The sequence below is a fragment of the Schistocerca americana genome, chromosome 3 (assembly GCF_021461395.2).
Source record: "Schistocerca americana isolate TAMUIC-IGC-003095 chromosome 3, iqSchAmer2.1, whole genome shotgun sequence".
In the NCBI taxonomy this organism is placed as follows: domain Eukaryota; kingdom Metazoa; phylum Arthropoda; class Insecta; order Orthoptera; family Acrididae; genus Schistocerca; species Schistocerca americana.
Window position 1 is genome coordinate 288,842,958 of NC_060121.1, and position 13,575 is coordinate 288,856,532.

Sequence of the window (13,575 nt, forward strand, 5' to 3'; positions counted from 1 at the left end):
CCTGCGAAACGCTACATTTCAGCAGGATAATGCAAGACCGCATGTTGCAGGTCCTGTACGGGCCTTTCTGGATACAGAAAAAGTTCGACTGCTGCCCTGGCCAGCACATTCTCCAGATCTCTCACCAATTGAAAACGTATGGTCAATGGTGGCGGAGCAACTGGTTCGTCACATTACGTCAGTCACTACTCTTGATGAACTGTGGTATCGTGTTGAAGCTGGATGGGCAGCTGTACCTGTACACGCCATCCAAGCTCTGTTTGACTCAATGCCCAGGCTGTTATTACGGCCAGAGGAGGTTGTTCTGGGTACTGATTTCTCAGGATCCATGCACCCAAATTGCGTGAAAATGAAATCACATGTCAGTTCTAGTGTAATATATCTGTTCAATGAATACCCGTTCATCATCTGCATTTTTTCTTGGATTATCAATTTTAATGGCCAGTAGTGTGTTGATAGCGTTCTACAAGTCACGAGTTGTTCCTTTCATTGATTTGATGAGATTTTAAACAACCTCCCACAGTGATAATCGACGCTCCCTGTCCGTCAGTGCATGAGGTCTTTCTGGACTCCGTTTAGTTGTGGCTGTTCCCTCGCGTTTCAACTTCACTGTCACATCATCAACAGTCGATGTGGACGGCTTTAGAATGGCTGAAATGTCACTGGTGCATTTGTTTCTCAGGTGACATCCAATGGTTAGTGCACGTTCGAAATAACTGAGCTCCCCTGACCGAGGTTTTCCGCTATTACTACTAAGCTTCTGACAATATGCCCCGCCTCGTCTACAGCGGTGGGTCCGCTCTCGTGACAGCTAGTTCAAATGTGTTCAAATGTGTGTGAAATCTTATGCGAATTAACTGCTAAGGTCATCAGTCCCTAAGCGTACACACTACTTAACCTAAATTATCCTAAGGACAAAGACACACACCCACGCCCGAGGGAGGACTCAAACCTCCGCCGGGACGAGCCGCACAATCCATGACTGCAGCGCCTAAGACCGCTCGGCTAATCCCGCGCGGCTGACAGCTCGTGGTCGGTCCACTATTACTTAGAGGTGTTTCGACACATTTCATCAGATAGTGTATGTGTTCGGAACGTAAGAGGCATCTAATCTCTCTCTAATGAAATCGACTTCCCGATTGCCTTCCGAGCAGGTAGAGTCACAGCTGGTACTCCGCGGAAACACCGCCGTTCGTTCTGCGGCACCCGAAACACATTAGTGACTGCGTCACAGAATGTCGCTCGCGGAGACGAACATCCGGGCGACGGCTGGCGCCCTTTACGGTGCCATATCCATCCTCTGCGGGGCCCTCTTTTTACACGATAATGGCCCTTATCTGCGGGCGGCGTGCTGACCGTCCACTGACTGCCAGACACCGGACTGCGACGGGCCCTCGCGGCCGACACCCACGTCGCGTGATCTGCCGCCGCCTTTTTATCGCCCGCTATCCGCCCTCCGTTTACTGCCGACATAATGCGCAGTCGCGCGGCCATCAGTTAATTAAGAGAGAGTCTCTCTCCAGCGACGCTGCCTGGATCCAGCGGTCCACCACACACTTATTCCGTCGGCGCTGCCGCTGCAGTTAATCGCCGACAGCGGACGAGCTCGGAACGGGCAGAAGCTGCGGCGCCGTTAGCGCGAAACGAAAGCCGATATTAACGAAAACGGGCGAAGCCTGCGCGGGGAGGGGGCGGCCAAGCTGCGCCGGGGGCGGTTTCTCTTTTGCAACATCGTCAGGAATGTGTACTGGCTGCCGCGCAGGCTATTGCACTAAATCTCCCGGCTATTATAAGCCATTGAGGGCGCACTAAGTAGGCCCGCTTATGAGTGCGGCGATATCTGCGCAGCTTAGCACTCCCCCCGTTCCTCCACCCCCACACTCCCTCCCTCCGCCAGTCTGCGGGGGCGTTAATATCGCCATCAGTGGCCTCCTCCGGCGTCGCCCCATACAGCGCTTATCTTCATAACCGTTTTATTAGCAGCGTCGTAGCTGCAACCCCCGCAGTCCTGGGCGTCGGCCTCTTTAAAGGCTTATATTTCCACGCACAGATTTTCGGCAGTATAAGCTGAGCCACCACCCCCGCTGCTGCTTCTGGAGGAACGGCCAAAATAAGGATAAATTCGGCTCGGTAACGACGCGATTTAATTTTCCTCCGACGACCCGATAATTGCCTCATCTCGTGGCGCTGCGGCAGATTCGCGTGGCTGTGCGGGAGGGGCAGGCATAGCGAGAGTGAAGTGAGAACTGATGGGCGAGAATAAGCCCGCAGGGAAGGAGAACACTTCTTCGGCAAGCTTCTTTTTTTAAGACGACGGATACCTAGCGGTCATTGTTGGCGCGAGGGAAAATGAGATTTAAAAAAAGAAGATGGTAAGACAGGGAGGGTGGAAAGAGAATGAGTAATAATAATAATGGGAAAAGAAGAAGATAAAAGTAGTGGCGCCGCTCTCCGCCCTACCGAACCTATGCAAACCTCCGCCCACGAGAGCCATTTAAGAGTAATAAAGGAAAAGACGAATTGTTGGAAGGTATCCATTAAAAGTGCTATATCGCCCATTTTTATGGCGCCGTTTCTTTCATCTCTTCAAGATAATTCCGGGAAGGACGCAGCCGAGAAATGGCGGAGATGAGCGCGGCCAAAGGAAGAGGTGAGGTAGGTTGGGTGTGGGGGGAAGGGGGTTGAGGGAAGTGCTTGGGGAAGTTGTGAGGGGTAAGGCAGCGAAAAGCGTCGGGGTGAGACAGAAGGAGGGAGTGGGAGGGGCCAAAAAAAAAAAGTAAAGATAGTGTGTAAGAAGGCAGAAAGGAGGCAGATAAGACGTAATTTCCTGGAGCTTGTGAATTCTTTCGCAATTAGAAAAGATAGGTGCTAATAAATGCGAGGGCGTCGCTGCAGGCACGGGGCTAACTGCTTAATTGTTACAGCCCCTCCGGGGCCTCAGAAGCAATTAAAAACCTGGCTGCCGCGCTCTTTCAAGCAGGCATTAGCCTACGCCTCGTTAGGACCTCGCCGTCTTCCCGTCTGTACGCTCAGTAGGGGCGGCGCTAAAACGTAATGCTACTGCCCGCTTCTAAAAGGAGTAAATGCCTCTACCTCGCTCCTTTCCTCTCTCTCATCGCGCCGAAATTAATAAAATTGTCTGATTAGGAGAAGCCTGGTTTATTCGCACAGGTCAAAGACACAGAACTCGGGAGGACGGCATTTTTCCCCATCTAGGAGATAAAAAACTCAATCCCACAATACAAGGTGTTTTTTTTGTTTTGTTTACAACGTGCTCCATTACAAAATTTGTAATGCTACACGGATTATTGTATCTGCGTGTATGGAGTTTTGCGTAATTTTTCTGTTTTATGATGATGATGAGAGAAGCAGTGGCTGAAACCAAGCGTCTGCACTCAGTGTACTGTTCGCGATTAGCACTAAGGGGTGTAATATTATTGGGATTTCCGTAGTATGAAAGCTGTGAGTACCCTTGGAAAGGCATTCACCTATCTGTATATTAAATGATCAACTTATGAAATGAGACCTATTCTTTGAAAGACATTTGTTTTATATAATTTACGTAACTGTAAAGATGCGCATCTAGCGCGGACGCTAATACATCGATTGCGCAGTCAAAGAAACATTTTAACAGAAGCTGAACTGACGTTTCGCTTCGACCTAAAAAAAAGATGACAGTAAAAAACTTTTGTAGATCTTCAGATTTTATCATACTTCTGCGTAAAGAAGGTCGTTTTTAAGCCATAAAAGTGAGCGGTTTTGCCAGCGTGCAGACAACATTATTAATTAATAAAAGTTGAGTAATTTATGTTCGATACTGTAAACCGGTGAGTTATTGTGATGAAGGTGTTGAACGGTGCAAGAATTGTCTTTAAGGAAGGAGAAAAGTAATGACTAATTTGTGACAAAAACGTGAACCAAGAAGCTAGTAGAGGACAGGCTGAAATCTGATCGCACCATACAGTTAGAAAAGTACTTATGTGTTATACTGTTTATAAATAAGCCCTAATTGCTTGTGAGAATTGTTTGAATATATTTAGTGTTTACCAGATTTCTTATTCTATTCTTTTCCTTTATATTTTTTTTACCTCCATGTCATGTTATTTTTGTAAATATCAAACAGCCTTTACTACAGCAGAGAATACTGCGGCATCCTGGTCGTAGACAGAAGGCCGCTCCTTGTCTTCTATACAACTCATAGCTGTCTCATTTATTAATGATTTCATTTGCAAATGCAATTTTTTATCGGTCATTGTTAAAGCTCCCTTAGGTGATTATACATTTCATACTGAATACGTAAAGAAATCCGGGTTGTTCTTTTCCAAATAATAGAAGTCTTTGCGTAATCAAAAACTAGTTTCCTTCTGACAACGATCAGGAGCCGGCCAGAAGACGGACGTCTTCGACCGCTTTCGTGTTTCGTGAGGCAAAGCCGTGCCAAACTGGGAACACGACATTCTATTATGGTACACGGATTAAAATTGAAAAAAAATTGAAATATATTTAACTTATTTTCTTCTTGGGCCACTGAACTGAACTTTCCCATCCGACAGAGGGATCGCCATCAACAGCGTCACACCCTCTCACTTCATGAAACACTGTGGAAAAGGTTTGATATCTAAAGACGGACATTGGCGTAAAGTCTGGTGACCAGGAATCTTACACCACCGGCTCCCCTTCCTTGCAGGCCAAATGCTGGCAGTAAAAATTTTCCTCCACACCAATAGGAACCGCTATGTCATCTCCCTCAATGAAAGACTTCGCACTCTTTCTGAGGTACCTAATACTTCTCGCACGCTTTCCGAAGACGAAGCAGGACACATACGGTAGATATGTATTAACACCAGCTAACATAATTATGCCCGAAGCACGTTAATGCGTCAGTACCGCATTTTAGACTCAATAATTGAACTAACCTTCTTAGTACGTCAACGTGTTACTCAGATGACTTTTTTTCAAACTCAAACTATCCTGTAACCAGCCACTTTCTGGTTTATACCCGTCTTTATAGTGCATGACAAATCCGTGCCACATAACGGATAAGAAATTCTAATCAGCATCCGGCTGCAAGTTTGACAGTGAAACAGTTTGATGAATATCAGGCAACAGAAAGAACGCAAAAAATTAATTACTGTGTACGAAAATTAGCATGTTGTTGTTGTTGTGGTCTTCAGTCCGTAGACTGGTTTGATGCAGCTCTCCATGCTACTCTATCCTGTGCAAGCTTCTTCATGTCCCAGTACCTACTGCAACCTACATCCTTCTGAATCTGCTTAGTGTATTCATCTCTTGGTCTCCCTCTACGATTTTTACCCTCCACGCTGCCCTCCAATGCTAAATTTGTGATCCCTTGATGCCTCAAAACATGTCCTACCAACCGATCCCTTCTTCTAGTCAAGTTGTGCCACAAACTTCTCTTCTCCCCAGTCCTATTCAATACCTCCTCATTAGTTACGTGATCTACCCACCTTATCTTCACCACATTTCGAAAGCTTCTATTCTCTTCTTGTCCAAACTGGTTATCGTCCATGTTTCACTTCCATACATGGCTACACTCCATACAAATACTTTCAGAATCGACTTAATGACACTTAAATCTATACTCGATGTTAACAAATTTCTCTTCTTCAGAAACGATTTCCTTGCCATTGCCAGTCTACATTTTATATCCTCTCTACTTCGACCATCATCAGTTATTTTACTCCCTAAATAGCAAAACTCCTTTACTACTTTAAGTGTCTCATTTCCTAATCTAATCCCCTCAGCATCACCCGATTTAATTTGACTACATTCCATTATCCTCGTTTTGCTTTTGTTGATGTTCATCTTATATCCTCCTTTCAAGACACTGCCCATTCCGTTCAACTGCTCTTCCAAGTCCTTTGCTGTCTCTGACAGAATTACAATGTCATCGGCGAACCTCAAAGTTTTTACTTCTTCTCCATGAATTTTAATACCTACTCCGAATTTTTCTTTTGTTTCCTTTACTGCTTGCTCAATATACAGATTGAATAGCATCGGGGAGAGGCTACAACCCTGTCTCACTCCTTTCCCAACCACTGCTTCCCTTTCATGCCCCTCGACTCTTATAACTGCCATCTGGTTTCTGTACAAATTGTAAATAGCCTTTCGCTCCCTTTATTTTACCCCTGCCACCTTCATAATTTGAAAGAGAGTATTCCAGTTAACGTTGTCAAAAGCTTTCTCTAAGTCTACAAATGCTAGAAACGGAGGTTTGCCTTTTCTTAATCTCTCTTCTAAGATAAGTCGTAAGGTTAGTATTGCCTCACGTGTTCCAACATTTCTACGGAATCCAAACTGATCTTCCCCGAGATCCGCTTCTACCAGTTTTTCCATTCGTCTGTAAAGAATTCGCGTTAGTATTTTGCAGCTGTGACTTATCAAACTGATAGTTCGGTAATTTTCACATCTGTGAACACCTGCTTTCTTTGGGATTGGAATTATTATATTATTCTTGAAGTCTGTGGGTATTTCGCCTGTCTCATACATCTTGCTCACCAGATGCTAGAGTTCTGTCATGACTGGCTCTCCCAAGGCCGTCAGTAGTTCTAATGGAATGTTGTCTACTCCCAGGGCCTTGTTTCGACTCAGGTCTTTCAGTGCTCTGTCAAACTCTTCACGCAGTATCTTATCTCCCATTTCATCTTCATCTACATCCTCTTCCATTTCCATAATATTGTCCTCAAGTACATCGCCCTTGTATAAACCCTCTATATACTCCTTCCACCTTTCTGCCTTCCCTTCTTTGCTTAGAACTGGGTTGCCATCTGAGCTCTTGATATTCATACAAGTGGTTCTCTTCTCTACAAAGGTCTCTTTAATTTTCCTGTAGGCAGTATCTATCTTACCCCTAGTGAGACAAGCCTCTACATCCTTACATTTGTCCTCTAGCCATCCCTGCTTCGCCATTTTGCACTTCCTGTCGATCTCATTTTTGAGACGTTTGTATTCCTTTTTGCCTGCTTCATTTACTGCATTTTTATATTTTCTCCTTTCATCAATTAAATTCAATATTTCTTCTGTTACCCAAGGATTTCTATTAGCCCTCGTCTTTTTACCTACTTGATCCTCTGCTGCCTTCACTACTTCATCCCTCAGAGCTACCCATTCTTCTTCTACTGTATTTCTTTCCACCATTCCTGTCAATTGTTCCCTTATGCTTTCCCCGAAACTCTGTACAACCTCTGGTTCTTTCAGTTTATCCAGGTCCCATCTCCTTAAATTCCCGCCTTTTTGAAGTTTCTTCAGTTTCAATCTGCAGTTCATAACCAATATATTGTGGTCAGAATCCACGTCTGCTCCTGGAAATGTATTACAATTTTAAACCTGGTTCCTAAATCTCTGTCTTACCATTATGTAATCTATCTGATACCTTTTAGTATCTCCAGGATTCTTCCAGATATACAACCTTCTTTCATGATTCTTGAACCAAGTGTTAGCTATGATTAAGTTATGCTCTGTGCAAAATTCTACAAGGCGGCTTCCTCTTTCATTTCTTCCCCCCAATCCATATTCACCTACTATGTTTCCTTCTCTCCCTTTTCCTACTGACGAATTCCAGTCACCCACGACTATTAAATTTTCGTCTCCCTTCACTACCTGAATAATTTCTTTTATCTCGTCATACATTTCATCAATTTCTGCATCATCTGCAGAGCTAGTTGGCATATAAACTTGTACTACTGTAGTAGGCATGGGCTTTGTGTCTATCTTGGCCACAATAATGCGTTCACTATGCTGTTTGTGGTAGCTAACCCGCACTCCAATTTTTTTCATTCATTATTAAACCTACTCCTGCATTACCCCTATTTGATTTTGTATTTATAACCCAGTAATCACCTGACCAAAAGTCTTGTTCCTCCTGCCACCGAACTTCACTAATTCCCACTATATCTAACTGTAACCTATCCATTTCCCTTTTTAAATTTTCTAACCTACCTGCCCGATTAAGAGATCTGACATTCCACGCTCCGATCCGTAGAATGCCAGTTTTCTTTCTCCTGATAACGACGCCCTCTTGAGTAGTCCCCGCCCGGAGATCCGAATGGGGGACTATTTTACCTCCGGAATATTTTACCCAAGAGGACGCCATCATCATTTAATCATACAGTAAAGCTGCATGTCCTCGGGAAAAATTACGGCTGTAGTTTCCCCTTGCTTTCAGTCGTATAAAAATCATATATGGTAGTAAATGTCAAGCTCAGCACATACGTCAAACAGACCGTAACTTCCACACCGTAACTCCCACACCAGATTGAAAGAACACATCAACGCCTTCCGATACTACAAGAACTAGAAACCTATATACACAGAAGGAAACGGGGGGAACGTCTACTCAACAACAATAGTGAAAAGGGCTCAGCCAACTTTTTCAAAAGCATTGACAAATTATTTAAAGCAATCTCATAATTTACAGTTTCAATGCACAGCACGTAATGTAACCACTCCCATTAATCCCTCAAGAAGCTCAGCCTAAAATACACAGGCATGATATGTTTTAATCTTCTTATATGTAAGAAATTAGTGTAATAACTGAAGTGAGCACAAATATATATTCATGCGCAACTCATTCACATTTTTTTAAAGCAAAAGAAAAATATAATAATGTACATAACCCATTTGATCGTTATTTTTGTATCCCATGCTGCAGCCCGTTCATAAAAAGTTATGTATATACTGTATAACTACCTAATATAATAACTGAATTGTGCACATGTCAATATTCTGATGCAGCCCACAGATATCCTTTAAAAAAGAAAAAACAAATGTGTGTAGAAACTATTCAATCTAGTATCTCTGTATCCAATATAAACAAATATATCCGTAAGATGTGCAACATCTCTGAAGTGAAAGTGTAAACTTAATGTTCAGTGGAGAGATCATCATACTCTACTGTGCCTGTAAGTACAATTCACTGTCAGAAATTTATGTTTTTTAACCACTAAAGTGCCTTTTCTAAATATAGTTTTTATCATTAGCAAAGGACGGAAAATAACCTACACTGTCCTTAGTCTGCCACTGCGAAAAGACGTGTGTACTCTTGATCAACACCAGCCATGTAAAATAACGAATTGTCAACCTGAAGAAACCCGTTGTGGTAAAAGAACAAGTGACTGGCACAGAAAATTTTTTATTTGTATTTATCAACAGTCGCAGCCCTCATAGTGCCACCCCTTTCGGACGAAATACTGATTTGTAGGCACAGCGAGGCAATGAGATGGGTTATGAATAAAGAAAGAACGAAGGTGAAACTCATGAAAATGATCGCTTGTATTGATTTTATCAAAGAATACAGGAGATATGGTATTATCCCAAAATACAGCGAAGAGAAAATCCCAAGGAATTCGCGATCTAATAACGTAATTGGAAAGAAGGTCGAGAAAAGTGGCATGATACCGAAATTAGAGTACTCTTTGGAAAGAAAGACTTGCTAAAGTGATAAATATACACTAGTAATCTAGTACTGGCGAATAAAATGCCAATATACACTTCAAAATACGTGTGGCACAAAATCAATGACAATGTTAATAAAGAGTACATCATTATCATAAACAGACACAAAAGAAAGCTATCGAAACTCAAAAAAGTGCAGCTGATATAAATAATACCTCGGGGAACCAACATAAATTCTACAGGAAAGTTAGAAACATCACCGAAATTCAATCCAGTCATGAAGAATTTGACCTACTAAATAGAGGTCTAAAGTAAGACATAGAGCAACCAATAAATATTATAAATATAGTAGCTGCTAAGAATGCAGTGGATACTGCTGTGTTAGATAAACAGTTAGAAACACCACCACCATTAACTAAAATGAAGCACTCCACAAATTAAATACTAAACTGGAAGACAACAAAGCAACTGTCACAAAGGCAGACAAAGAAAGCTCACCAATTATGTTATATGAAAATAAATAAATCCAGAAAACTTTGAAGTCCTTTGAAGAAAATAATATCATACAGCTAGACAAAGATTCTAGCACCAAATTCCAAACTGAGCGTAAAGTCTTCCTCAAAAATACTAACTTCTTGCTTACTGAAAGGAAAAAGCATCAACGTATATGCATTAATCCAAGAGCACTATGCCTAAAGTGTCAATTAAAAGCTCACAAAAATGATGGGTCTATAAGACTGATCTCGTACTCACAAATTACATTAGGTACAAAATTCTACAGAAGCTCAACAAGATCCTACTGGACAGCATTGGGACAAAAATTAACTATTCAATAAAAAAATAACCTCTCATTTGTCAGTAACCTGAAACATAATCAGTATTAATAAATGCCAAATGATTTCTCTAGATGTGACAAATCTGTATGCTAACATGCCCACTGGCGATACTTTAGCTATTGCCAAACGAAACCTAGTAAAATATAAGAAGATCGCCCCGGCAGATATCACAGAATTCATTACCGAGCGAGATGGCGCAGTGGTTAGTTCACTGGACTCGCATTCGGGAGGGCGACGGTTGAATCCCGCGTCCAGCATCCTCATTTAGGTTTTCCGTGATTTCACTAAATCGCTCCAGGCAAATTCCGGTTCAAAATGGTTCAAATGGTTCTGAGCAGTATGGGACTTAACATCTATGGTCATCAGTCCCCTAGAACTTAGAACTACTTAAACCTAACTAACCTAAGGACATCACACAACACCCAGCCATCACGAGGCAGAGAAAATCCCTGACCCCGCCGGGAATCGAACCCGGGAACCCGGGCATGGGAAGCGAGAACGCTACCGCACGACCACGAGATGCGGGCGCAAATTCCGGGATGGTTCCTTTAAAAGGGCACAGCCGACTTCCTCCGATGAGGTCGATGACCTCGCTGTCTGGTCTCCTCCAAATCAACCCCAACCCAATAGAATTCATTAACCTTATGGACCTGGTATTGAAATATAATTACTTCTCTTTCAATGAAAAATCTACAAACGAACAAATGTGCTATCTATGGCTGCTAGGACTACAGCCGAAATACGCTGTCGACAAAGACATCGTCGGTACCGCCATTTTAGTTAAATTATCTCATTCTGTTATTAAAAGAAATCTGACATACATGTAGATCAGCGGGTTACCGAAAAATTGTGAGAAACAGTGTTAGTCACGTAGCACAGACAGTGAAAGGACTGGATACACAGCAGCATGATAAGCACTGTGCTTTGTAAATTGAAATAGTATTACTTTCGAATGAAGTTCCGAAAAAAGTGTATTACGTTTGTGTGCGCATTTCAACGACAAATGAGAATGCAGATGAGAGCAGATACCTCGAAACTAAATATGATAAGCTACCAATATCGATTAATGTACAGAGTGTCCTATATAACACGATAACGGAGAAAAAATTAAGAACTGAATAAAGAATAACCACTGATGATGGCACAAAGGTTGTCAAATATGTTTTGGTTTATCTAAAAACAGTTGTTTGCCTAACAGTATTTCAACTCTAGTAATTTCATATGCAAACACGGCTGCTACAACAACTTCAAAAACAAATGAAGAGAAATCCCACATAGTTGGCCGTTCGCGGTGACCGAGCGGTTCTAGGCGATTCAGTCTGGAACCGCGCGACTGTTACGGTCGCAGGTTCGAATCCTGCCTCGGGCATGGACGTGTGTGTTGTCCTTAGGTTAGTTAGGGTTAAGTTGTTCTAAGTTCTAGGGCACTGATCACCTCAGATGTTAAGTCCCATAGTGCTCAGAGCCATTTTTGAACCACATAGTTTACATCATGTTCAATATATCACATGTATTACAATATGTCACATGTCTTACATTTATTTAGAAATCTAAAGCTTAGAATTAATACAACATTAATAGTAGAAACAGTAACGGCAAAAGCCGAAAAAATACACCATTTATATTCGATCATGAAAAAGTGGAGCAACAAGGCGAATAACTGGCAAGTAGATTTAAATGGAAGGCAATGGCAGCAACGTACGTGAGAGAAGGACTGGGACAGGGGAAGAAAAAGGTACTCGACAGAGCATGGGAGAAACTGGCGAGGCTAACTGGGAAACGATAGGAGCGGAGATTGGAGAAACTGGTGAGGCTAACTGAGAAACGGTAAGAGAAAGAAGAAGGGTAACTAGAAGACAATGAGAGCATATGCTGCAACGTGGGAAAAAGTGTCACAGAAGTGATACAGGATTTGGGCTGGACATCATTATAAGAAAGGCGTTTTTCGTTGCGACGGAATCTTCTCACGAAATTCCAATCACCAACTTTCTCCTCTGAGTCCGAAAATGTTTTGGTGACACTGATCTACATAGGGAAAAACGATCACCACGACAAAATAAGGGAAATCAGAGCTCGTACTGAAAGATATAGGTGTTCATTCTTTCCGCGCGCTGTACGAGATTGGAATAATACAGAATTGTGAAGGTGGTTCGATGAACACTCTGCCAGGCACTTAAATGTGATTTGCAGAGTATCCATGTAGATGTAGATATTTCATGGAAAGATATTGGTCATAAATGTTAATATTTTAGAGGAAAGTTATGATGTTGACAAAAAGAACTGCTTCAGCTTGTACTCAAATCTAAGACAGGTCATTGAACATTCAGGTGTCGTATTCCATAGATAGACGGCAGCAACAGACGAATGTTCGATTTGTTTCACCCAACAGTTATAAACAGAGTGAAATTTCAAGTTTATGGGAATCCCTCGTGTTTTAAATTACGCGCACACTCTACACGACGTATTCAGTAAGTTCAGACGTTAAAATTATGCTTGGCTGAATCAACACGGTCTGATTGGAAACGAACCTCAAGCCTTTCCCAGCTCGAAAACGACTTTCATTGAGGAGGCTGCGTGTAGCCAGCCACATTGTTCCTCCATCCTGTCCACAAGAACCGTCTGTGCTGCTGGCCACAACTTGCTTCCCAGCCCCACTACCTTTCTGCTCCTCTCTCCGCTCCCCTCCTAATGTTTTCATGCAACAGAAGACCACTGGGGACAGCGGACTGATTAGGTGGAAGAACGGACGATGTGGTGCTCGTGACCGGTGTTTTCATGTGCCGTACAGCCGAAAAAAGTCTCGACTTCAAAGAAGACAGCAAGACCGGGTTTGCTGTAATTGCCGAAGAAACAGAGCGCTCCGCTATGAATGTATGTATTTGCTCCGACGACTAAGACAGCGTATTGCTCGAACTGAAGCGCAGAAAAATTGTGATCGCCGTAAGAAATGGCAATGATGGAAATGCCTCTGTGCGCTGAACATACAGTACTGGCTCAATTTAAGTGAATCGAAAAAGAACCACAAAAATTGTGACTCATATCATTGCATTATAAATGGACGTGTTGGACTCTGGGAAAGTACATTTCTAGCCATTAGACCATATGTTTCTTTGCTTCGTGCAATAGGAAGGGAGGTACCACTTAGGATGAAATTAAAATTTAACGACCAATATTTTGATTACAAAAGAAGAGAACTAACTTTTGTACCAGAGCAATGATACTGGTCATTTCTTTACAATAATACTTACCAGCTGAGCAAGTTTTTCACTTTGCCTCCATTTGTGTGTTTTGCTATACTCAGAACGATTATTTTATTCCCAATGTA